Source organism: Pinus tabuliformis, chromosome 3_2 (assembly GCF_031772625.1).
Source record: "Pinus tabuliformis cultivar Carrire ecotype Pingquan chromosome 3_2, CPIR1, whole genome shotgun sequence".
In the NCBI taxonomy this organism is placed as follows: Eukaryota; Viridiplantae; Streptophyta; class Pinopsida; order Pinales; family Pinaceae; genus Pinus; species Pinus tabuliformis.
Window position 1 is genome coordinate 123,278,654 of NC_142302.1, and position 24,491 is coordinate 123,303,144.

A 24,491-nucleotide genomic window follows, 5' to 3' on the forward strand; every position below is an offset into this window, starting at 1 on the left:
TAGTTCTGGCTGACAGCCAGGGCTTCAGTCCAAAAATTGCACAGAGCCTGAGGGGCAGCCAGACCAACTCAGCGTAAAAACTGGGCAAATGTCACTCCAAGGCTTGCAGCCTATTGCATGTGCTCCCAAGTTGACCGGTTCCCTCTAAGACTGAGCAATCTTACTTTGCATGCTTGGGATGCTTTTTCCTAAAAAGGTAAAAGGAAAAAAAGTAAAAAGCATCCCTAGATTTGAGGGATCCATTTTTAGTAGCTGGAGGTTACATGCAAAAGTCATTTTAGAAATCTCCCACCAAGTGTCGTATTTTCCTAGATTTGTGGCATCTTTTCTTAGATTTGTGGCATGCACGTCATAAGCCTCAACCTTATCAAACTTATTTACTTGACACTTCAGATCTCACTCCTCACTTAGATATTGGAGCTTTGGCATCCCACATCGCATCTAGGAGCATTCAACACACTCAACTCAATGTTTTTTTTGGGTAAGTCCACTGTTTATGTCTTTTGCTGCTTTTCTGTCACTTTTTGTATTTCGGTTTGTGTGATTTTGTTTTCTTGGGTTCATTGAATGCTTCTTATTGCTTTAATGCATGTTATATTGTAGAAGCATTGTTTCAAGTTTTTCATTGCATCTCACTGTTTTTGCATGCATGACATTGTTTCTGCATTAACGGTCACCATTGCAGAAACTCACTTCACACACTTACTTGTTTTCCCATTTGTTTGAATATTGCACTCACTGTTTGCATGAATGATAATTCACTCGTGTCTACACTTAGCTTCTCCATTCATTCATACTCTTCATGTTTTCAGTCACCCGTCGAGTGGTCTAGGCTGCCTTGGCCCGAATCTTGCCTTTCCTGGCTTGCACTGCGCATTTTTGAGAGTGAACACTCTGCCTTCCTCCCAGAAATTGCACAAATATTTCCCAACACTAGCCTCCAGGCTTGCTCTAAGCAATTCTGAGAGGCAGTGCCCTACTGACCCCTGGAATTGCATAGATGCATTTGATCAGGTTGCAATCATTATTGACTGAAACAACGCATTGCACAATTTTAGTCCTCAACAAGCCAAGATGGACTATTCTTTGCACAGTTTCAACAGTTAGTCAACCCATTAACTGTCCAGACTATGTTCTGTGCAGTTCTGTCAATCAGTCTCCTAGTCTCCTAGTGAAAATTGCACAAACCTTCCAGTCAGTCACCCAGGTGTGTTGCATGTCAGTCCTCAAGTCTCTTTTGGTTCTCAACTAACAGATTACTTGTCATGAGTGTTTTACTATCTCCAGGTATCACATGTGTTCATCTGTCACTTAGTAGTACAAGTACAATGACTTCCAAGAGAGAAGGGTCAAAGGACACTGTCGAGAGTGCAACTGGGGATGAAGTTGAGCAGGTGTCTATGAGCTTGCCCATCTATGAAGACACTAAGTTTTTCATATACAAGGACATCAATATGAAATGGCACGACATCAATGACAACTTTTCAAGCACATTTGAGGAGAATTTGGAAGACCGCGGGGTACCGGATTGCATGCAAGTATCCCGCATTTCCATGCATGGACATGATCCACTGGATTGTCTCTCATACTGATCCAGAGACAATGGTGTTAAGTAGTGTCAGTGAAACAAAACTTACTACCTTCAAGGAAAAGGACTTTCAGGAGATGTATCTCAATGCAAACTCAAGAGACATATTAAAGACCTAGGTGAAAGAGCCATTCAAGTTCAAGAAGAAAACCCAACCAATACAAGGATACTCTGGAAGGCATATCAACTCTTGGTCATCTTTGCATGTTGCTTATATGGCCAAGAGAGCACAGAGACCTTCCCACAGAGTTGGGTGATTGTGTTGGATCAGTTTGCGAGTGAAGGAATACCTTTCAACTAGTATGGCATGTTGGCTCTTAGGTTGAAGGAACAAGTGACAGAGGTCCGACATCCCCCCAAGGGTAACTAAGTGAAGCTATTCATGTCTGCTTACATACTTGATGCAGTCTGTGCCCGTCAACAGTTCCCAAGCTTGGGTTGGGCATGGACACCTTTAGAAACCTCTGTGCACACTTATTGTAATTTGTTCTCTGAATGTAGCTTCTATGGAGTTATCATACAACTACCAAACCACTTTGTCAGCCCAGTGTATAGGATTATCTTTGAGTAGGATCAACCTTGCATGTCACAGGTAGAGATGGAGGCATTGATTAACATAGTAGATTGGTATGCCTCACTCCTTGGCACCTTCATATGGATGTACAATGCGAATAAGGCTTTGCATGTTTTACCAAATTTTGCCATGGATAAGTTGTTCATGCAAGAAGTGTCATATCAAATCTCGATAGGGTTGTCAGCAAGACCGTAGAGGAAGAAGAAGGCACCTTGGCCCAGTATTCCTTTGTGGATCGGGTTGTATGAGATCCATAATCTCGAGCATGCTGAGGCCAAGATGGAGGAATTCAAGAGGTCCACCTTCATCACTAGAAGTTTCAATCCATATGACCCACATTGCTTAGTAAAGGACCACTATGTGAGAGTGCGTCACCCTTGGATCCACAGGGTGTGTCATTGGCCTTAGGAAGATCCATGGAGATATTGCTATCACTTCTCAAGGATAAATGAACCAGTCAACATAGATGTAGAGTGGTTAGAAAAGCAAAAGGAAACAACATCCCAGAGAGCAGCATCATCAGTAGCAATAGAGGGCAGAAAACTTGCACTTGACAAAGGTAAGAGGAAGGTTATAGATAGTGCAGAGGTAGAGAAAAGCTACAAGTTTAAAACATATCCATTTGTGTTGAAAGAAACTTTGGATATTGAGGCACAGAGGTGACAATGCGACAGGAGGACCGTGAAAAGGAAATGGGAGAAGAAAAAACCGGAGGAGGAAAAAAATGAGTTGTAGGAGTTGAAACAACAACTTAGGGAAGAACAAGAGCTATGTAGAAGAGAGAAGGAAGTGAAACAGGAACAGGAAAAGAAGGAGGCGCAACATGCACATATTGATGACACTACACCCATGCAGGTTATTGACTCATTCAGGTAGATGTCAAAGAAAAAATAGGGTGAGTAGTCGCAGGAGCAGGACTTTGCTTAGGAGATTGAACATATGCTAGAGCAGATGGAAACAGATATGGCCCGACCCGAGTTAGGTTAGGACATTGACCTTGTTAGTTTCAGTCTTTCCAGCCTTCCTCCAGTGATCAAATATGCTCTTACAAAGTGGTCTCAGAGTGTCCAGGTCAAATTTTGTCATTTCAAAGAGTTTTCAAGCAAAATTTGGTCACTAGGCATTAGGTCTAGGGTTTGCTTTCACTCCTTCTAAAGTTGTCCAAATGTTGGTCTATGTCACTATTCAGCTGAGTCTATCATCATTCATAGGGTTTTCATCATCATGTCAGTGTCTAATGAGTCATTTTACACCTTGTTCATGCTTCAGATGCGCCTAGGTAAGGTCATTTCCCTCTCCTAGCGTTTTGGAGGTAATTTCTCTTGGACGGTCAAATCATCGGCAAAACTTGTATCCTGATGTTCATACACCTTTCCCCTATCCTTAAAGTACCTTATTAAATGCTTCCCATAACTGAGATTCCCCAAATTCCTCATTTTTCCAAAAACCCTAGTTTCTTGCTACAACTTGGCAATTTTCTAGGTTGGGCCTGTGTTTTGCCCTTTTGGACCCCTTCCCCTCACTCGATCTCCACGATTCCACTTTCCCCTGCTTCCTAACATCCCTCCCTACTTCCAAAAATTTCCCCAAGAATTTAGAAGCCACTTATCCCCTTCATTTCGCTTCATTTCGACAAAATCCCTCGTTCCACACATCGGGATAAGTTTCACTCAAATGCCATTTCAGAGCAATCAAAGATGAATTTTGGAAAACTGAGAGAGTTTTTTGTCCACAACATGCCAGAGAAGAAAAACCTCCTTCACTTTTCTCACAGGTGTCATGGTTTTAAAGAAATGTTAAAAATACAATCGCCAGATGCAAGGAGGTTGAGCAAAGCACTAAAACGAAGAAAAAGGCCCGATCCACTCCAAATTTTGGCCAAAGCCTCTTTGACTGAGCATGGTACTTGATTGGGGACTCCCATCCCAAATTTCAAGAAATTTGGAGAAAATTTTGTCAATTGTGAATTTTTTGTGCCATACACAGGTTTTCCTCCCCAACAGGTCGCGCGCTGCACGCGACCTATTCGATGGGCAACTCCATATCAGAAAAACTCAGGATTTTTGGATTTTTCATGCAAAGATACACCTTCTCAGAAATTACCAAGAGATTTCATCAAGTTTTGAGCCTCCATAAGGTCAAAAAACAAGCAAAAAATGACTTTTTGCCACCTTTTTGACACACAGGACGCAGTCTTGGGAGATTGAAATTTTGGAGGGGAAAATGGCCACCAAATTCATAAATTCCACTTGGGTTGGAAAGTAGACATCCTGACCTTTCCAACAAGCCCACTGTTTCCTCATTTGGACACCTGGAAGTGCCTCAAAAGTAGCTCCAAAGTAGCGCGATCTGTTCAGGATTAGGGCGCGACCTGTTGGGCAGTTTTTCACAGAAATCCACCTACAGCTCAGCAAAACGGAGTTTTGACTGGATTTGAATTTTTTGAGTGAATTTTGATCCTCCTTGTTGTAAATTATGTAACTTTATGATATTTTGACACTTATTTATCTCTTCTAGAAGATTCATTCATGTGATAGGCAAAAATTTAATGAATGAATTGGTTTCCTAGTTTATAGAGGCAAGTTGTTTTGACTGCCTAGTTTTTAGTGCTCAGTTTAGAATTGGTTGAAACAGCTCGTAGGATAGTGAGCTCGACCCCTAGAGGCAAGGAAATATGTTATATTGCCTATATTATGTACTTTCTTGGTCATTTTCATGGTTGGACTCTTGAGGGAGAAAGCTTCTATTGTATTACTCATTGTATCTCTGCAATTTTGGCAAAGGAAGAAAGACTAGGGTTTTGCAGTCCTTTTTGGGATTCCTGTGGTTACATGTATTGATGGTGTGTTTCTCTTTGTACTTGTAAGTTTGTTATGTGATTCATCTTCTTACTTTTCCTTCTGCAAATTAGGCAAATGAAGTGTTAAAGTAGAATTCATGATTGCCATGCTCTGCTTTTAAGTTTGCTTAATATTTATGTTTTCATCTGTCCAAAGAGAACCCTTGAAGGTTTCTTGCTCTCTTTAGCTCCTCACCGGTCATTCCTATCCATTCAATTAATTCAAAGGCATCAGTACAGTCTCCTACCTTGCCCCAAAGAACCCCTTGCAAAAACTGTGTCCAATCCCCGCACCCAAAATTGTCTTTCCCCAACTTTCCACCAAAACCCTAAAAATCCCAAATCAAACCTTTTATCAGTTTACTAGCCTAAAATCAATGTTTCCTCATTAGTTATCTCGCCCGTTGAAGATCCCTACCGAGATAGACCGGAGAGAGCCCTCTCCTGCCCCGTAGGGCTAGCTACGAGGCTAAGTGGTTTGATGTTGCCTTGGAGTTTACCTTTTTCAGCCTGAGGTGAAATTTCAAGCGATAACAGACCTCATGCCTCAGAACCAAGAGATCACTCCACTAGCTTCACGAGATCCGAAAGTAGAGCAAGTCCAAAGCAATCAAGGAGACATTGAAATTCTTGAGGACAATCCAAAGGCAAAGATGGAAAACATATATTTCGACGAGTCACAACACAAAGTTGTGTAGTTAAATAGAGTTCCTACTCTGGATGTCCATGTATCTCCTGCGCAGTTTGAAGAACGAGTGATTGTGTCCGATGTGCACAAACATCTAGTTGCATTAGTTGATGCTACCAAATCATATACTAAAGCCACTAGCTCAAGTGTTAGATTCTTGATAGTTGAGAACGAGTGCATGGCTAAGAAGTTACAAGAGGCCAAGCACAAAGGAGAGTAAGTTACAGCATCCGCTAGAGTAGAGTTGAGGAGAGTGATACTATATGAAGTATCATCTCTCGAGACATTCATGAGTAAGTTGTGCTTTAGATTTTTCATTGTGCATAAGTCAATTGTCCATCTCAACGGTTGGCAGCAACGCTGTGTTATGAGAGTACGCATCTTTTCAAATCTACACATTGTTATCGATCGCATTAAGATATTGACAGTGAGGTACAAGGGAGCCCCATTGCACTTGCAAAATATGATGAATCCAAAGGTGGTATAGTTGAAGGCACACATCTGGAGTTATATCCGGAACTATGAGGAACTCTCGCCACTCATCACCAGTTTTAATGCTTCACATACACAGGTGTTTAGGAGCATGGATGTTATTGTGCACATGCATGTGATCCCATCCACTGGCACACTCTCCAAGGGGAAGTCAAAGAACCAAGTGTGACTAGAGCTAGACATGTACTTTGATCATTTGATTTGCATTGCCACCAGCGCAGACTTACAGATGAGCGCAAACACTATGCATCAGTATGTTGTTGGTCTAGTTGCACTCAAGAATATGATGCGCATGTTATTTGATGAGTTGAACAAAGATTCCAAATCAGTGTACCCAGATGCAATGGAGGTAAGAGTTCAATTTCAGAAGGATGTCACCATAGAGTATGTGGACACCATAACAAACTATCAAGCTTGGCATCAGTTCACCACTGTCAATCATCATGAGGATGTCGAAGAGTTAGTCTTCCCAAAGTTGTATGAGTCTTAGTGATGTCTTGCATGGCTTACTAAAGCCTATTTTTTTCTCACATGGGTACATGTGAAGATTGTAATGTAAACATGTTAAGTGAAAGACCAAGTGTCAATAGTAAAATGTAACAATCATGTGTAAGTTGAAGAGTCATGAGGGTAGGTGAAGAGTCACAAAGGGGAATGTCAAGGGTCACCCCACCCTTTGCTATTTATAGAACCTCATAACTCATTGTATAGGCTTTTGGGAGCCAAGCTTCCTATAAGGATAACTTAGAGAAATCTTGGAGTGTATTTAACAAGCCTTGACTTCTCCACAGTGCAAAGCTAGTACATCTCTTTGGAGGAGTAGGCAACAGTGACTGTAATGTTTTGCTCTCGAGGCTAGTGGAAGTCATGGTTGTATGTATGATTGGATCTTTCACTCTTTTAATATAACAGAGCAGGCATGTTTCATGCATATGTTATTATTGTAGTTCAGCTATCCTGGTTACTTTAATTATGTATGTAGTTGTAATTTACACATGTATGTATGGACTATTATGTATGTGTTTGTATGAATATTATAGAAGCGTGTTCTTGGTATAACCCATTACTTTGGATCATCAGCTATCTTGCTTTCGATATTGTGATATATTTTTTCTCATGTGTTCCCTTTCAAGTTGCATGCTATCAAAAGTTTCTGAGGGGCACACTCATTCCCCCTTCCATGTGTTAGAGCATTTCATTTAGTTTCCTTGACTTGCTACAAGGTCACACCCTTGCTTCCAACAAGGACATCTTACTTACCTCTACACGCAACCGTAGTCAAGGCAATACCGTACTACCCACTACTGGGACTCCTAATCCAAATGGTCTGAGGTCTAGTTGGGACTTCTTTCCAGGGAGATCCCTTGACATGTTGGCGAGTCCAACACTGTCAACATTTTTGGCGCTAGAAGGAGGGTAAGATGACAAGCTAAGTCCTCACATCCTATTTTGAATCTTCACACATCTGTCATGGATATCATTTTCGTTAACTGTCGCGATGTCTGTCCAATGCACATCCCTTTGAAATCATGGAGGAATTTTTTAATCACTTGTCTGAATTCACGTATGATGGTGAAGGTGAAGTGGCCTAACCTGTGCACTTACGTGACTTCCTTGCATTCTTGGAGGATGTGGAAGACTTTGATGAAGTAGAGGTCAACATTCTACTTGCAACCACACTTCACAAATCCCCACAATGATGGTGTTGCAACCTGCCTCACAATTGCGTGCACTCATTTAAGAACTTTAGTTATCTAATCGAATTAGTTTTCCATCATTTTGATCCTGAAGCTCTTGACAAGAAAATGTTAAAACTACGGAGGGCCCCACATGAACAAGTTATGTATTTTTGGTACTGCTTTTGTTTACTCATGTTTGAAGCTCTGAAAATTCAGATGAAATTCCAATATCTCATGGACATATTTGAATATTACCTTACCAAATCACTTTGTCCCAAAATGAAATTAAAATTCAAACCCTGCTCAACCTACCTCAGTGATGGAGGTGCACAATCACAAGCAGACACAATTGTTGTCACAAGTGATTTTCCACCTTCCCCTCATCAAACAACTCCACCCCTGCAGAGGGATGTGGGAGAGCATGCACACACTTTTGTTCAACTGTCACATCCTCCCACTGTCGCCACTCTTAATTTCTACACATATTTGGTTTGGAAGCCTATGGGTTGTCATATGCATTTGTTACCTCAACCTTCATCTTCACATTCTACTGACCCTCCTGATTAAACTGTTTTGTGTTCTTCCATTCCAGACTCTACACTTGTTGTGAATGAGGATCAAACCATTGACGAAGTTTATGTTTCACAACCAACCTACACTGTCATTTACGATGAGTATGACTGGGGATCTAAACATCAACTTGCAGTGAAGGATGAACTCCTTCTATCTGTGCCTCCTTCGCTTTTTCCTGACATCTTTGGTGATTATTCTATCTATGATATTCCTTGTGTAAATCGATCCCTAGATGCGTCTACTTCCAATCATTTTCAGAACACACCCGATGTCAATCCATCATTTGACAATGGAGAGGAAAAATTCTTCATTGAAAATCCACTTGATTTTTCATCTACCTTTTCCAGAAACGCAGAGGGTGAACATTATTGCTTATCATCTACCCCTTTGTTTGATTCATTAGATCATGAGGATGTTGATGAACTCATTGATTTTTCTTATCATAGTTGTCGTGATCTATTTACTCCCATATTCTATCACAATGTTGATTCTATCATTGTTGATCTTTCAAAGCCACATGTTTATGATGATCTATTTGTAAATGAAGTTGAAACCTCGCAGGCTGTTAAGGAACTTCAGCCTGAGCTGATGGTTATGTCAAGCCCTTGCTATCCTGAGGTTGGTTTCACTTTCGATCAGGAAATTGTTGAAAAACCCAAGGCTCCTTATCACTCATCTATATGCAATGATGATTAATCCAACACATAGATTTCTCTTCCTCCACCTGAATCACATGATCCCATCGCTCATGCATTCGAGGAATCTTACACATCAAGCACACTTGTGAGACATAAGTTATCTATTTTTCTCACGTTTTCTTGCATGTCACAGTGAATAGAGTGCATATGCTTAAAATCGGCATGTAGTGTATCACAACACCATGGTAAGTCCATAGAGTGCATGTCGTGCACTTTTAGTCATTTCTTTTCTGTGGATGCATTTAAAAATGAAGTGTGTTTGTATTCATTGTTATATATTTCATGTTTGCTAGTTTGCTTGATTGTGTTGTTCGCGAACCATGCCTTCACCAACATGGGTCAACCAATACGCTGGTGGCTACCTTGGAAGTATTACTTTACGTGAGAAAACCCATGCATCATTAGCTTAGGAGTAGGAGTAGTGTTTTCTTTTGTCTTGTTTCCTTTCATGCATGTTTTCTTTCTTTGTTTGATTTCCTACTTTCTTTTCTTACTTTCATTGCTTTAACATTTTCTTCTTCTCTTTGCTTTGTTTTTGTTTTGTTTTCTTATTTACACTCGTAGGTTAGTTTTGCATGAAATCGTGACGACTCTTGAAACAAGTAGGTTAAAGTATAAGAGGACTTGTACAACTACCAAAATTTGGTTATTTGTTGTCCTCTCTCTTTATGTAGAACTTTTTGTCTTCATTCAATGATAAAACAATGGAAAATATGTTATGTGCAAAGTAAGCCTTAGTGAAAACACAACGTTTATGCGCTAACTAGTACCACCTACTCTAGTCGGTTGTTTTGGGTTAACCCTTGGCAGCTCAGTCAAGTAGATTAAGGTGAGGTGGGAAACCTTAACAAGTATGTCAGAGGTATATAAAAATACTTATATGAAGGAACATCCTCTTTTACTCTCAATAAGTCGGGATCCCTCTTATTCCTCTGAAATAAATAAGTGCTTATGCACAGTTCTTGAAAAGTGAAAGATGAAAGATGAAAATGTGATAAATCTTGAAAAATGAATAAGGTGAAAGAAGAGAAAGGCTTCCTACATAGAGAGGCGACGCAAGTAACTCCACCGAGGTACTAACCAGGCTCGCTGGCAGCGGAGTGATGCTTGTGTTCCTGTGTGACTCCGTCGGGGTATTGTCCAGGCATGCTGGCAGCAGAGCAACACTAGAGATGAAACTTAAACTATGAAAGTCATATGGCTTTTGTACCAATACTCCCCTCACCCCCAATCGAAACAACTGTGTTGACTTAGCTTGGAATGTGTGCTGACCGACCAATAGTGTGGTAGGTGCTACATCTTCCAATCAAGCTATTGTGGAAACCAAGATGATCAGAGAATCCAAAAATACTTCCAAAGGGTTTAGATTTGCTTTCCATGAAACAAGGTCCATTAAAAGAGCTGGAGTTCTACTAGTGTGTCACCAAGTGTTGTAGTGGCTACAACACCCTCCAAAATTTTGCCTTAGCTTCATTTGGGAGCCTCCCTACCAACCATCCTTAGCAGCATGTCTTTCATTATTCAAGTACTTATGCTTCGAGTTTCAGTAGCGTATCGGCTTGTGTTTGTTATCTTGTTTTCCTCCCACCCATAGGCTGACATTCCGGAACTTGTTCATTGTCTTATTGTTGTGATGACTTGGAAAATTTCGAATTAGAGGGGAACTTGCCTTCCTCTCCAAAATTGCATAGAGCATCAACGCAGCCTGCTTCTCTCCAGAAATGTGCAGAGAAAGTAGGCAACCTTCCCTCTATAAATTACACAAAGCGGCCCATCACTAGCCTTTTTCTCAAAATCTGCATAGTTCTGGTTGATAACGAGGGCTTTAGTCTAGAAATTATGCAGAGCCTAAGGGGCAGCCAGACCAACTTAGCCCAGAAACTGTGCAGAAGTCACTCCAAGCCTTGCAGTCCATTGCATGTGATCCCAAGTTGACTGGTTCCTTCCAGGACTGAGCAATCATGTTTTGCATGCATGGGATGCTTTTTCCCAAAAAAGAAAAAGAAAAAAAGCAAAAAATCATCCCTAGATTTTAGGGATCCATTTTTAGCATCTAGAGATTACATGAAAAATATGTTTTAGAAATCTCTCACCAAGTGTCTATTTTTCCTAGATTTGTGGGATGCGTGTCATAAGCCTAGATATTATCAAAATTATTTATTCGACACTTTAGAGCTCACTCCTCACTTCTATCTTGGAGCTACGGCATCCCACATCACATCTAGGAGCATTTGACACACTCAACTCAACTATTTCTAGGTAAGTCTTCTTTTTATGTATTTTTCTTCTTTTCTGTCACTTTTTGTATTTCAATTTGTGTGGGTGCTATTTTCTTAGTTTCATTGAATGCTTGCTGTAATTTTAATGCATGTTAGCATGTAGAAGCACTATTTCAAGTTTTTCATTTCATCGCACTATTGTTGCATGCGTGGCACTATTTCTACACTAACGATCATCATTGCAACGACTCCCTTCGCACACTTACTTGTTTTCGTGTTTCCTGAATCTTGCACTCACTATTTGCATGCATGATCATTCACTCTTGTCTACACTCAGATTCACCATGCATTAAGCCTCTTCATGTTTTTAGTCGCCCGTCAGCGGGTCTGGGCTTCCTTGGCGCAGACCTTGCCTTGCCCTGCCTGCACTCTGAGAGTGAAGTCTCTGCCTTCCTCCCAAAAATTTTGCAAAGCTTGTCCAACACTCGCCTCCAAGCTTTCTCTAAGCATTTCTGAGAGACAATTCCCCGTCATCCCCCAGAATTATGCAGATGCATTTGACGGTGTTGTAGTCATTATTGACTGAAACTACGCATTGTGCAATTTTAGTCCTTAGCAGGCCAAGCTGGACTATGCTTTGCGTAGTTTCAGTAGCCAGTCAGGCCACTGACAGTGTAGAATGTGTTCTGCATAGTTCTGGCAGTTAGTCTCCCTGCCTCCCGGCGAAAATTGCGCAAACCTTCTAGCCAGTCACCCAGGTGTGTTGCATGTCAGTGCTCAAGTTGCTTTTGGTTTTCAACTGATAGATTGCTTGTCATGAGTATTTCTCTATCTCTAGGTATCATAGGTGTTCTTCCATTTCTCAACAGTACAGGTACAATGACTTCCAAGAGAGTAGGGTCAAAGGACACCTTCGAGAGTGCAACAGGGGATGTAGTTGAGCAAGTGTATATGAGCTTGCCCATCTATGAAGACACTAAGTTGTTCATAGGCAAGGAGATCAAGATGAATTGGAAGGACATCAATGATACCTTTTCAAGCACATTTGAGGAGAATCTAGAAGACCATAGGGTCTATATCAACATACACAAGTCTGGCTTGTACCGGATTGCATGCAGGTATCCCGCATTTCCATGTGCATACATGATCCACTTAATTGTCTCGCAGACTGATCTAGAGATGATTGTGTTAAGTAGTGACAATGGAAAAAAACTTTCTACCTTCAAGGCAAAGGACTTTCACGAGATGTATCACTTTCCATAGTCGATGATCATGATGGATACACCCTTCACTAGACCCAACAGTAGTGCAAACTCAAGAGACATCTTGAAGAGCTGGGTGAAAGAGCCATCCAAGTTCAGGACAAAACCCAACCAAGTGTATAAGACAAGGATACTGTGGAAGGCATATCAGCTCTCGTTCATATTTTCATGTCGCTTATACGGCCAATAGAGCATATAGACCTTCACGTAGAGTTGGGTGATTGTGTTGGATCAGTTGGCGAGTGAAGGAAGACCTTTCAACTGGTCTAACATGTTGGTTCTCAGGTTGAAGGAACAAGTGATAGAAGCTCGGCATCCGCCCAAGGGTCAGCAAGTGAAGATATTCATGTTCGCTTACCTAATTGATGCAATATGTGCCCGTCAACAGTTCAGAGGCTTGGGTTGGTCATGGACACCTTTAGAAACCTTTGTGCACACTTATTGTAAGTTGTTCTCTGAATGCAACTTTCATGGAGTTATCATACAACTACTAGACCACTTTGTCAACTCGGTGTACAGGATGATCTATGAGAAGGGTCCACCTTGCATGTCGCAGGAAGTGATAGAGGCATTGATTAACATGGCAGATTGGTATGCCTCACCCCTTGGAACCTTCATATAGATGTACAATGCGGAGAAGGCTCCGCATATTTTACCAAAGTTTTCCATGGATAAGTTGGTCATGCAAGAAGTGTCATATCACATATCGATAAGGTTGTCAGCAAGACTACGCAGGAAGAAGAAGGCACCTTGGCCTACTCTTCCTTTATGGATCATGTTGTATGAGATCCAAAATCTCAAGCATGTTGAGGCCTCAATGGAGGAATTCAAGAGGTCCACCTTCGGCATCATAAGTTTCAATCCATATGATCTGCATTACTTAGTAAAGGACCACTGTGTTGGGGTGCATCACCCTTGGATCCATGGGGCATGTCATTGGCCTGAGGAAGACCCATGGAGGTACTGCTATCACTTCTTAAGTCTTAGTGAATTGGTCAGCATAGTTGTAGAGTGGTTAGCAAAGTAGAGGGCAACACCATCCCAGAGAGCAACATCATCATCAACAACAGAGGGTAGAAAACCTATGCTTGACAAAGGCAAGAAGAAGGTTACAAATGGCGCAGAGGCGGAGCAAAGCTACAAGTTTAAAGAAAATCCACTTGTGTTGAAAGAATCTTTGGAGATTGAGGCGACAACGCAATAGGAGGATTGCACAAAGGCAAAGGGAGAAGAAAAATCTAGAGGAAGCAGAAAAGGAGTTGTAGGAGTTGAAGCAACGATTTAGGGAAGAAAAAGAACTATGCAAAAGAGAGAAGGAAGTGCAGTAATAACAGGAAAAGCAGGATGTGCAGCATGCACATATTGATGAAACTGCAACCATACAGGTTATTGACTCATCTGAGTAGTTGGCATGAGAAGACAGGGTGAAAAATCACAAGAGCATGACTTTTCTCAGGAGATTGAACATATGCTATAGCAAAAGGACATGGATATGGCCCACCCTAAGTTAGATCAGAACATTGACCTCATGCCTCATAACCAAGAGGTCACTCCACCGACTTCACTAGATCCAGAAGCAGAGAAATTCCCAAGCGATCATGGAAACACTGAAATCCTTGAGGCCAATCCATAAGCAGAGATGCACAATATATCTTTCGACGAGTCACAACATAGAGTTGTGAAATTTCACAGAGTGCCTACTCGAGATGTCCATGTATCTTCTACACAGTTTGAAGAATGACTAATCATGTCTAATTTGCGTAGACATCCAGGTGCATTTGCCAATGATACCAAAGCATATGTTGAAGCCACGAGCTCGAGTGTTAGATTCTTGATAGCTGAGAACGAGTGCGTGGCTAAGTAGTTACAAGTGACCAAGTAGAGAGGAGTGCAAGTTACAACATTTTCTAGAGAATAGTTGAGGAGAGCGATACTAGATGAAGTATCGTCTCTCGAGATAGTCATGGAGAAGTTGTATTTCAGATTTGTCACCGTGCATAATTTAGTTTTCCATCTCAACTGTTGGCCACATCGCTCTGCTAGGAGAGCATGCATCTTGTCAGATATACACACTACTATCAATCACATGCAGATATGGACAATGAAGTATAAGGGAGCCCCTTTTCACTTGCCAAAGATGATGAAGCCAAAGGCGGTAGAGTTGAAGGCATGCATCCAGAGTCATATCCAGAACTATGAGGAACTCTTGCAGCTCATCAACAATTTATAGGCTTCACATTCACGGGTGTTTAGAAGCATGGATTTCATTGTGCACACGCATGTGATCCAATCCATTGGCACACTCACTGAGGTGAATTCAAAGAACCAAGTTTGATTGGAGCTAGACATGTACTTTGATCAATTGATGCGCATAGCCACCAACGCAGACTTGCAGATGAGCGCAGACACTATGCATCAGTATGTTGCTGGTTTGGCTGCACTCAAGACTATGATGTGCACGTTATCTAACAAGTTGGAAAAAGGTGCCAAATTATCATACCCAGATGTAACGGAGGCAAGAGTTCACTTTCAGAAGGATGTCACCACAGAGTAGGTGGACACCATAACAGAATATCAGTTCGCCATCATTGATCATCGCGAGGATGTCGAAGAGTTAGTCTTCCTACCATTGTTCGAGTCTTAGTGATGTCTTGCATGGCTTACTCAAGCCTATTTTTGTCTCACATTGGTACATGTGTAGATTGTAATGTAAACATGTTGTAAAAGTGAAAGACCAAGTGTCAATCATAGAATGTAACAACCATGTGTAAGTTGAAGAGTCATGAGGGTAGGTGAAGAGTCACAAAGGGGAATGTCAAGGGTCACACCACCCTTTGCTATTTATAGAACCTTGTAACTCATTTTATAGGCTTTTGGGAGCCAAGCTTCCTATAGGGATAAATTAGAAAAATTTTGGAGTGTATTGTAACGAGCCTTGGCTTCTCCATAGTGCAGAGCTAGTACATCTCTTTGGAGGAGTAGGCGACAATGATTGTAATGTTCTACTATCATGGCTAGTGGAAGTCATGGTTGTATGTATGTTGTTATTGTAGTTCATTTATCCTGGTTACTTTAATGATGTATGTAGCTATAATTTATGCATGTATGTATGGACTATTTTGTATGTGTTTGTATGAATCTTATTGAAGTGTTTTTGGTATAACCCATTACTTTGGATCGTCTGCTATCCTTATTTCCATCTTTTGATGTCTTTCTGCTCGTGTTTTCCCTTTCAAGTTTTGTGCTCTCACATGTTTCTAAGGGGCGCAATCATTCCCCCTTCTGTGTGTTAGAGCCTTTCATGCACCTTCCTTGACTTCCTGCAAGGTCACACCCTTACTTCCAACAAGGAAATCTTACTTACCTCTCCTTGCAACCCCAATCAAGGTGATACCATAATACCCACTACTAGGAATCCTACTCCAAACGGTTTGAGGTCTAGTTGGGACTTCTTACCGGGTAGATCCTTTGACATATTTCTGGGTCCAACACCGTCAACACAGTTACAAGAACCGAATGTTCAAATCATGACCCCATGTATGGTAAAGAGAAATGTTTCTCTTATTTGTTGTTAGAGGAAGATAATCAAATCATGGATGATACACAAGTGGGATGTTTTATCTTATTAGACCAACAATCATTGGAGGGTGACAAAGTATGGAAGCTATACTTTGATGTCGCTTATTCCAACAAAGGAAATGGGGTAGGTATGTTGTTGGTATCCTTAGAAGCCAACTTGATCCCTCTCTCTTTCAAGTTGGAGTTTGAAGCCACAAATAATGCTGTTGAATATGAAGCTTTGCTGCTAGGACTGCAAGATGCCAAAAATCCCAACATTGGGTTCTTGACAGTGTTTGGATATTCAGAGCTGGTGGTGAAAGAAATATGAAGTAAATTCCAAACCAAACATCCAAGACTGGAGGCCTACCTAAATGAGGTATGGGATATGATTGAGAACTTTTTCTTAGATTTTAACATCTATTTTCTTCCCAGAGATGGAAATCAGATGGTTGATTCCTTAGCTGTAGCTATCAATAACTTCAATCCTCCTCAAAACCCATTGCTAAGATACAAAATTGAAGTCAGATACAAGCCTTCAATACCAGACAATGTTAAGTATTGACAGGTGTTTCAAGATGAGGAACAAATCAAACGCTTCATCGAGGTCGTTGGAGAATTCTCAAACTTAGATATTGATTAGGAAGAAGAGAAAGTAATAGATGAAAATCAGACCAAGTGGGAAGAAACTGTTATAGGACATAATATTTTACAATTGAAAGCTAATAATATCCCTAGAGGTTTGGTTCCTTTGGAAAGATTTTTCAACTCAAATGATATGGCTTCCAAGCCAACTGAACAAGAATTTGAAGAATAGGTGGAAGACTTCAATATGGATTCAGATCAAGATCCCTAGATAATTAAGTTGGCAAAAGGAGTTCCTAAGGAATAAAAAAGAAGGTAACTGGACCTTTTTATGTAGTATATGGATGTGCTTGCTTGGTCTTATGATGATTTAAAAACATTTGATACTAATATCATCCTACATAAAATTCCTTTGAAGATTGGGGCAAAAACATGCAAACAAAATCTTAGGCAGATTAACCCAATGTTACTTCCATCGATTGAGAAAGAGGTGAGAAAGTTGCTCCAAGATAAACTTATCGTACCTTTGAGGTATTCATATTTGGTGGAAAATATAGTTCATGTTAGGAATAAGAACAAGGAAATAAGGTTGTGTATTTACTTTAGGAATCTGAACAAAACCTCACTAAAGGACAATTACCGTCTAACTAAACTGGACTACATTATGCAAAAGGTGGTAGGCTATGCTCATATGTCTATGATGGATGGTTTTTCTAGATATAATCTTATGAGCCCCAGTAATGCAGCAAGAATGATGTAACTCCCAAAGCTACCAACTTTTCTTTATCAACCCGAGGTTTTGTACAAACTTAGAGGTGGCAGTGCTATATACACATTAGATGCATTATTCTACTCATGCCACCCTCAACTGGGTCACTTGATCATTAGGATTCCAGACCATTCCTCTATTGAACTTAAAGAAGTCTAACTACTGAAAGAAGAATGTGAAGTCTAGTCCTAGTGCAGAGAAAGTAAATGCTTTTACACTCAAAATATGAAATATGTCAACTTGTAAATGCTATGAAATGATAACAATCTTATGCTACTTTGCAGAAAGGAAACTATGCTAACTTTCACATAATCATCTAGATATTAGGGTTGCTTGAAAAAAAAAGATTATTCTACCATTTCATAATTTAATAATGCATGAATTGACTATCTAATTGACATTTGCAGAGTAAATAAAGTTCTAATTTCTAAATTCAGAAATCAAAGAACTAATTCTATCTTATCTTGCATGAAGGAAAATGAATGAAAGGACTCATTTAGGTGGCACTTCTGGTCATGGAATCCAATATGAGGGGCAGAACTACTCCTAAATTAGGCTAAGGTATCATTGAAGGTCAAAATAGGGTCAAAATAGGCTGCTACAATTGAGCTACAAGATGTTGCTACAATATGTCATGTACTGCTATAAGAAATCATGAAATACTACAGGAAGTTGGATGAGAGTTTTTGGAGAATAAGAATGGTGATATGGAGTGTTGGAAGGGTGCATGACAGCTGGGGACAATATGGGGAAGGTGATCTTCACCCTTGGCCAAGCCTAATACTTCAAGAAGGCCAGTTTTGGCTGAGATGACTTGCTCATGGTGACCTGGAAATAGAGATTGGAATTTGAAAAGAAAACTAATCTGACTGATGATAAGAACTTGATAGATGAATTAAAATATATTCTAGGCTAAATAAATAAGGAGAAAAAAAGTAACAAGTGTAGCTCTTTCCAAGGAATCGTAAACAACTATCTAACTAATGCTACAACTTGATTGATGCAATTGACAAGAAATCAAACTTTGTTTTTGGGTTGTGAGAGTGGGGTCCTCTAATCATGGTCCCATGAGGAAGATGAGATACGGGTCATTGTCACAAGATTTTTTATGTATTCTACTTTATTGCATTGCAACAGCTCATTTATCCTCTAAGCTAATGGAAGCATGAATAAACCAACAACTGAATCAATCCTTTAAGCTAAAAGGGACATGAATAAATTGCAGCAACTAATTAACATTATAGCCTAAGAATATAGATATAAGAGAGGAACTTCTAATGCTAGGGTTGGGCCCTAACACAAGAGCTCCAACCATTGAGTCAACTCAGTACTAGATCAAAACAAAACTTCTCATTATCATTCAAAAAGTGGAAAATATATCATACCAATAACAATCAAATGTTCTTCATCTTAATGTCCTCTTGGCTACAATAAAACTTTGAATCCTAATGAGTCTCTTAGCTAGTTTATTTATACAAAAATGGAGCTACCAACAAATCCATAGAAAATAGGGATATTTTCCTCCCTAACTCGATAATAGGTGAATCTAACTCTTCCTTGAGTTGCACTCGCTCTGTTGCCAATGAACTCAGGTTTCTTGGCTGCCAATGACACGGAATTAATGATATAGAGTGGGGGACCTTTGATTGATTTGAGGAAGCAAAGAGGTGCACCATCCCCTAGAATCTCGCTTTCTTCCCTACTCCAATTTCCTGCACTCAAATCATCTCAAAAGTGCTCTAATTCCTGCATTTAACAGACATTAGGCCACATGACATAGTAACACATCTTTACTCCTCACACTAAGCATAAAATAACAAAATTTGTAGATAAATGTGAAGAAAAAATAATTTAATAAGCTTGAGGATGGCACTGTGACTCATATAATATACCTATTGATGAGCTTCATCATCACCCCCCTACTGAAACTGTTGCTCATCCTCTGAGAAACCTAGTCATCTATGTTCATGTTCTTCATGGCCCTGGTGGCCTCTCTGACATCCCAAGCTTCTGTAGATGGTATCTCTTCCTGAGGATAGAAGCCTGCATTCTTCTCTATTTCTTCCCATTTCTTCTTTTCCTCTTCTTCATTCCTTCCCTCCTGTAAACCCAACAACAAAGGTGGACTGAGTTTAAGTCCAATCCAATTAATCTTCAGTCTTTTTATTGCCTTCTTGTATAGTGGTGTTCTATCCAATGCAATTCTCAATCTCCCAGGAGAGTGATACTCCCTGATCTGAAGACTATGTGGCAAGGTATTCCATCTTCTCAGGCATGCTTGTTGACTCTCTTCCCCCAACAGCCTTAGAGTGTCCTCAAAATGGGAGATGGCCTAATCTTGGGTTGCAAGTTATCTAGGTGCTAGCTTAGCATCATTGGAAATGATGTTGTGATTACTGATCACAACCATGGAATTGTCTTCTCTGCCCTGATGTAGAGGGTTTCTCTTTCCACTTTTATCAATACCCTCTTCACCTCCTCAACCCTGGCCTTCTCATGACTCATCCAAGATGAAAATCTATCAACTGCAAGTCTCCCAACTTGGAATTGGGATCCCAAACATTCATTTCAGTTAAGGTGAGGTTGTGTAGCTAGAATTCAACTACTTTGGATATGCCTTAAAGGCTAGTCTTATCACACAACTCAATGAACTGCTTGTAGTCCTGGATTTTCATGGTCCCATGTTGTGATAATGTCTTAATCGAGAACTGTAACCATTAGTCTTTGAGGAAAAGTTCATAGGATTTGGGTGGAAGTCTACATTGAAGTGCCTCCATGGAGAGGCTTGCCATTTTGGCCAATTGGGTCTCCTTTTCTTGCATTTTATTCCTAAACCATGTGTTTTCTACCTATCAATGTGTTCTCATTGTGTATTCTCTATCCATTTACTTAATCAATTATTTTCCCATTTCTAAGAGCTTTTCCTCCATAAGGCCCACATCTTCAACTTTCTTGGACTTGGAAATTTACATCCATATATGTGTCCTTCCTCTTTCTTCCTCAAGTTCAAAGAAGATAGGGACTACAAATTTCTGTGGTATCACTCTTCCTCCTTCGATGAACTTGTAATAGGAGCTCAAATTGGGTTTTGGACTAGGCTCTTGCAGTGCTTGAAAATATCTCTTAAATGTTCTTAGTGACGCTAAGCCCTCCTGTAACTGTTGTGTTTCCTCTTTTCTGTCTTTCTTCCCCTTCTACTCTTCATGTAGCACTGTCTGTGTTTCCTGTAGCGGGCATTTGCCTTTTTGTTGGAGTGTGATAGGTTCCTTGGGCTACTTATAGGAGGTTGACTTGTTGACACACCTTCTTACATAGGTGATTGAAGTCTTTGAAATGGCTCCAGGGGATGTGGCTTTCTCAACTTTCATCTCAATGGCCTCAAGCTCTTCTATTTTACTTAATGATTCCTTAATTATAATGGGGGTCTTTATGGGAGTTTGAGGCTTCCCTTGTTTAATTCTAGTGCTTTTCCTTGTTTTGAAGTAGAGGGGTGTTTACCTCTGCCTTTTCTTCTTAGGTTTGATTGGTGTGCTCAAGGTAGATAGGACAAAAGACCCCTCCTTTTTAGGGTGCTCAGGAGATAGAATTATTTGCTCTACGGTTATCTCCTCTTCTCCAAGTGCAATGGTTTTTTCTGGACTTGGTTCTTCCTAATGCTTCTCTTCTTCTTCTTCCTATTTTTCTTCTTCCACCTCTTCCTTTTTTTGTGTTTCTTCCTTTTTTTTCTCCGCCTCTATCTCTTCTTCCTCTTCTTCTTTTGCCCCTTCTTCCTCTTCTTCTTCTGCCCCTTCCTCCTCTTCTTCTTCTGCCCCTTCTCCTCCAAGTGCAAGGACCTGAGTGTCAAGGAAGCCTTCTCTATCTATGTCTTTGAAAGTGGACCAGAGGACAAGAACTCTTAAGTTATTCAAAGAATCTTCCACTATTAATTTTATGAGGCCATGGTGTCCTAAGTGTTGTGGTTTTGCTTCTTTCACGTTCTGGTTCATGTCCATGACGGATTGTAGGATGAAATAAGGCACACTGAGTCTTTGGGCCATGGGCATTCTTGCTTGAAATCTTAGTTCATGAAGTAGACTAAACTAGTAGCCATAGACTACACTTAGTCTTCCTTCAAAAGAGATGAACTTAAGGATATGATAGGCAACCTCATCCCAAGGATAGGGCAGTCTCTCCCTTCTAACTCCATTTTTATATTTAACTGGATGTTCATCATCAATGCAGAAATTATTCTTAGCAAGGGAACTGCTGCATCTGTCTTCTTTTCTCCACTGTGCCCCTAAGGGAGGTGCTGTCACCCTACTAATTAGCTTAGGAATAATTGTAATGGATAATTCTCTCACCATAGTGGTAGCACTGGTTCTCCCTTGATGGTTTAGGGGCATGGAAAACTCATAAGTGATATTATCATCATATCCTTTGAACAACTCGAAGAATCCTAACCATTGATGCCTCCTCAAAATGTCTACTATGAGGGGATGAAGGTGAATTCTCTTAGTGTCTATAGGTTCTCTTCCATTGAACCCCCCTCCCATATTCTTCTCTATTTTTAATTAGGTGTAGAATGGTTTTTCTATGGAAGCCCCAATATGAACTCAAAGGGCACATAGTGGTGGAACCTCTAATTTATGAAAATTGTGTGTATCCCTTGTATTTTATAGCAAAAGTCTTCTTTTAATCCACAAGATGACTATAATTACTAAGAGAGTATAAGGTTCTCCAACATGAAAATCATGGATAGAAGAATGAGAGGGTCACTTTTCACTGTCAGGCCTAGTGTAATGACAATTGAAGACCAAATCATCCCTAGGCAATGTTTTTGCACCATTGGAGGCTTCCTATAGAAATTTATGTTCTTCCTGTAGCTTCATGTAGCTTCTGCACTTCCTGTAGTTGTTTCCTGGAGGGCTATCAAAGTAGGTTTCAATTCTCTCGATGGCTTCCCAAGCTCGGCTCTACCTCAATGGATTTCAAAATGAGTGAAAATGCAAGGAATGTTGAGATTTATGCTATTTGTGGCTAAGGCTCAAAGCGCTGTGATGGATTGTAGTAGTATGTGTTTTCCTCATTTGGACCGTTGGCCCAACTTGGGTGATAATTCTCTCGAGCCTCGTAATTAACACCCACTCCATCTTAACTAATTCTGACTTCCCTCTTAATTGATTTGACTGATGTGACACTCCTACATTGCAGGATGACTAATGGATCCCTTTTTATTCACTAGCTGAGGGTGGCCAAGTTAAATGGCCACCTCCAGCTTATAAAAGAACTTTCCTTCGACATTCATACATTTTTCATTATTTTAAACCTAGGGAGAATCTTTGAGGTTACCATACATGTGCCTACCTAGTGCTCGATTGAACCATTCTTGAGTACTAGACATCTTGTGTTGCTGCTCAGGAAGTCATATTGTTGTCCCTTTTTTGTTGTGTATTTTCTTGCTGATGTCGATCATGGGTGCAGGTGCTTTGTTGATATCCTAGGTGTTGTTACTATTGTGGAGTCCTGCTTGGAATTGCAAGGTGTTCTAGGATGGTGGTACCATCCCCTCAATTTGGATGGGAAGAAGAATTAGGTTTCAAATTTATCAACATAGTGGGACAAGCTGCTACAGAAGATCCTGTAGATAGCCCCTTTCTTCTTTTTTTGCAAGGGATTTTGTTCAGAGGAGTGGTGAGAAGGAGTGTAGGGGTTGAAGGATGAATTTAGAGTCTTGGTAGGGTAGTGAAGGGTTGTGGAAACAAAAGAAATGTCCTTTGTGTTTCTTTTTGGAAATTTTTTGAATGACACAGGTTTTAGCGGTGGCTTTAAGAAATGGTGATTTTTTTGGACCACAGATGCATGGAGGATGCGTGAGTGGTTGAATCAAGGTGAGAGGACTCTAGCTAGCCTGGGGTAGGCCATGTTTGATGATTTTCTTATCGTAGCCTCATTCCTGTAGAATTTCAAGACATTCTATAGTGATACAGGATCTTCCTATAACAGTTACAGGACATCCTGTAGCAAACCAGAGAGGGCCTAAAATGGATTTTTGGGGCTCGAGGATGGGTGAGAGTGGCAAGGACATGGTTTACATGGGTGTTATGGATTATATGGAGGGACAAATGGAATGGAAATCGAGCATGTTGTCCCTGGATCTATGCAACTTGTCACTATCCTCAAAACCTGCAAAATGATAGAGACTATTTATTGAAAGGTTATAGATCATTGTCATGGCATTCTTTTCTTTTTTTTTTCTCTTTTTTTTAGAGACACAGGATACCTCAAGGGAGGTTTTCAACCTACCTATCTGCCTTGGGCACCTCAAGAGATGTTTTCACCGAGGAATCTTTTATTTTTCTTCTTTTTTCACTCCTGGGCTGCCTCAAGGAGGTTTTTAACCCAAGAGTTGGCCTTATATGCCTCATGGAGGTTTTGATCTAGGCTTATTATTGTTTTTTTTTTCACAAACAAGAACAATGTTTAGGGATGTTGTGACTTGGAAGCTAGTACACTCCCAATCACATTCACCTCCTTGTTGATGGTGCTGATGAACTCTTCCTTGGACAGAGGCTTCCTGTAAACCTTCAATATGTAGCCATTAACAAACAAGGGAATCCCTTCCTCATTAATGGTCCTAATCTAAAAAACTCCATTGTCATGGCATTTCTCTATCAAGTATGGGCCCAACCACCTTGTCATCAATTTTCTTTTGAAGTCCTTGAACCGTGATTCATATAGCAGAGCCCAATCTCCTTCTTGAAAGACCTTTTCCCTAATATTCTTATCATGCCATACCTTTATTTGCAATTGAATAATTTTAGTGTGTAGGAGGGTTTGCATTATGAATTCATCCAAGCCATTTAAATGGAGCAACCTCTCTTGTTGTGCGTTTGTAACATCTATATCCAATTTTGATTCCATTCTTAAGGTATTGTATTCAAACTCAATGGAGAACAACGCCTTCTTTCCATAGACTAATTCATAAAGG

General features: G+C 40.3%; 1 pseudogene; it reads right to left on the reverse strand.

Annotated features, from left to right (window-relative positions):
• LOC149180125 (rhamnogalacturonan I rhamnosyltransferase 1-like) overlaps positions 1-24,491 on the reverse strand; it is a 132,781-nt pseudogene that overhangs the window by 65,634 nt on the left and 42,656 nt on the right.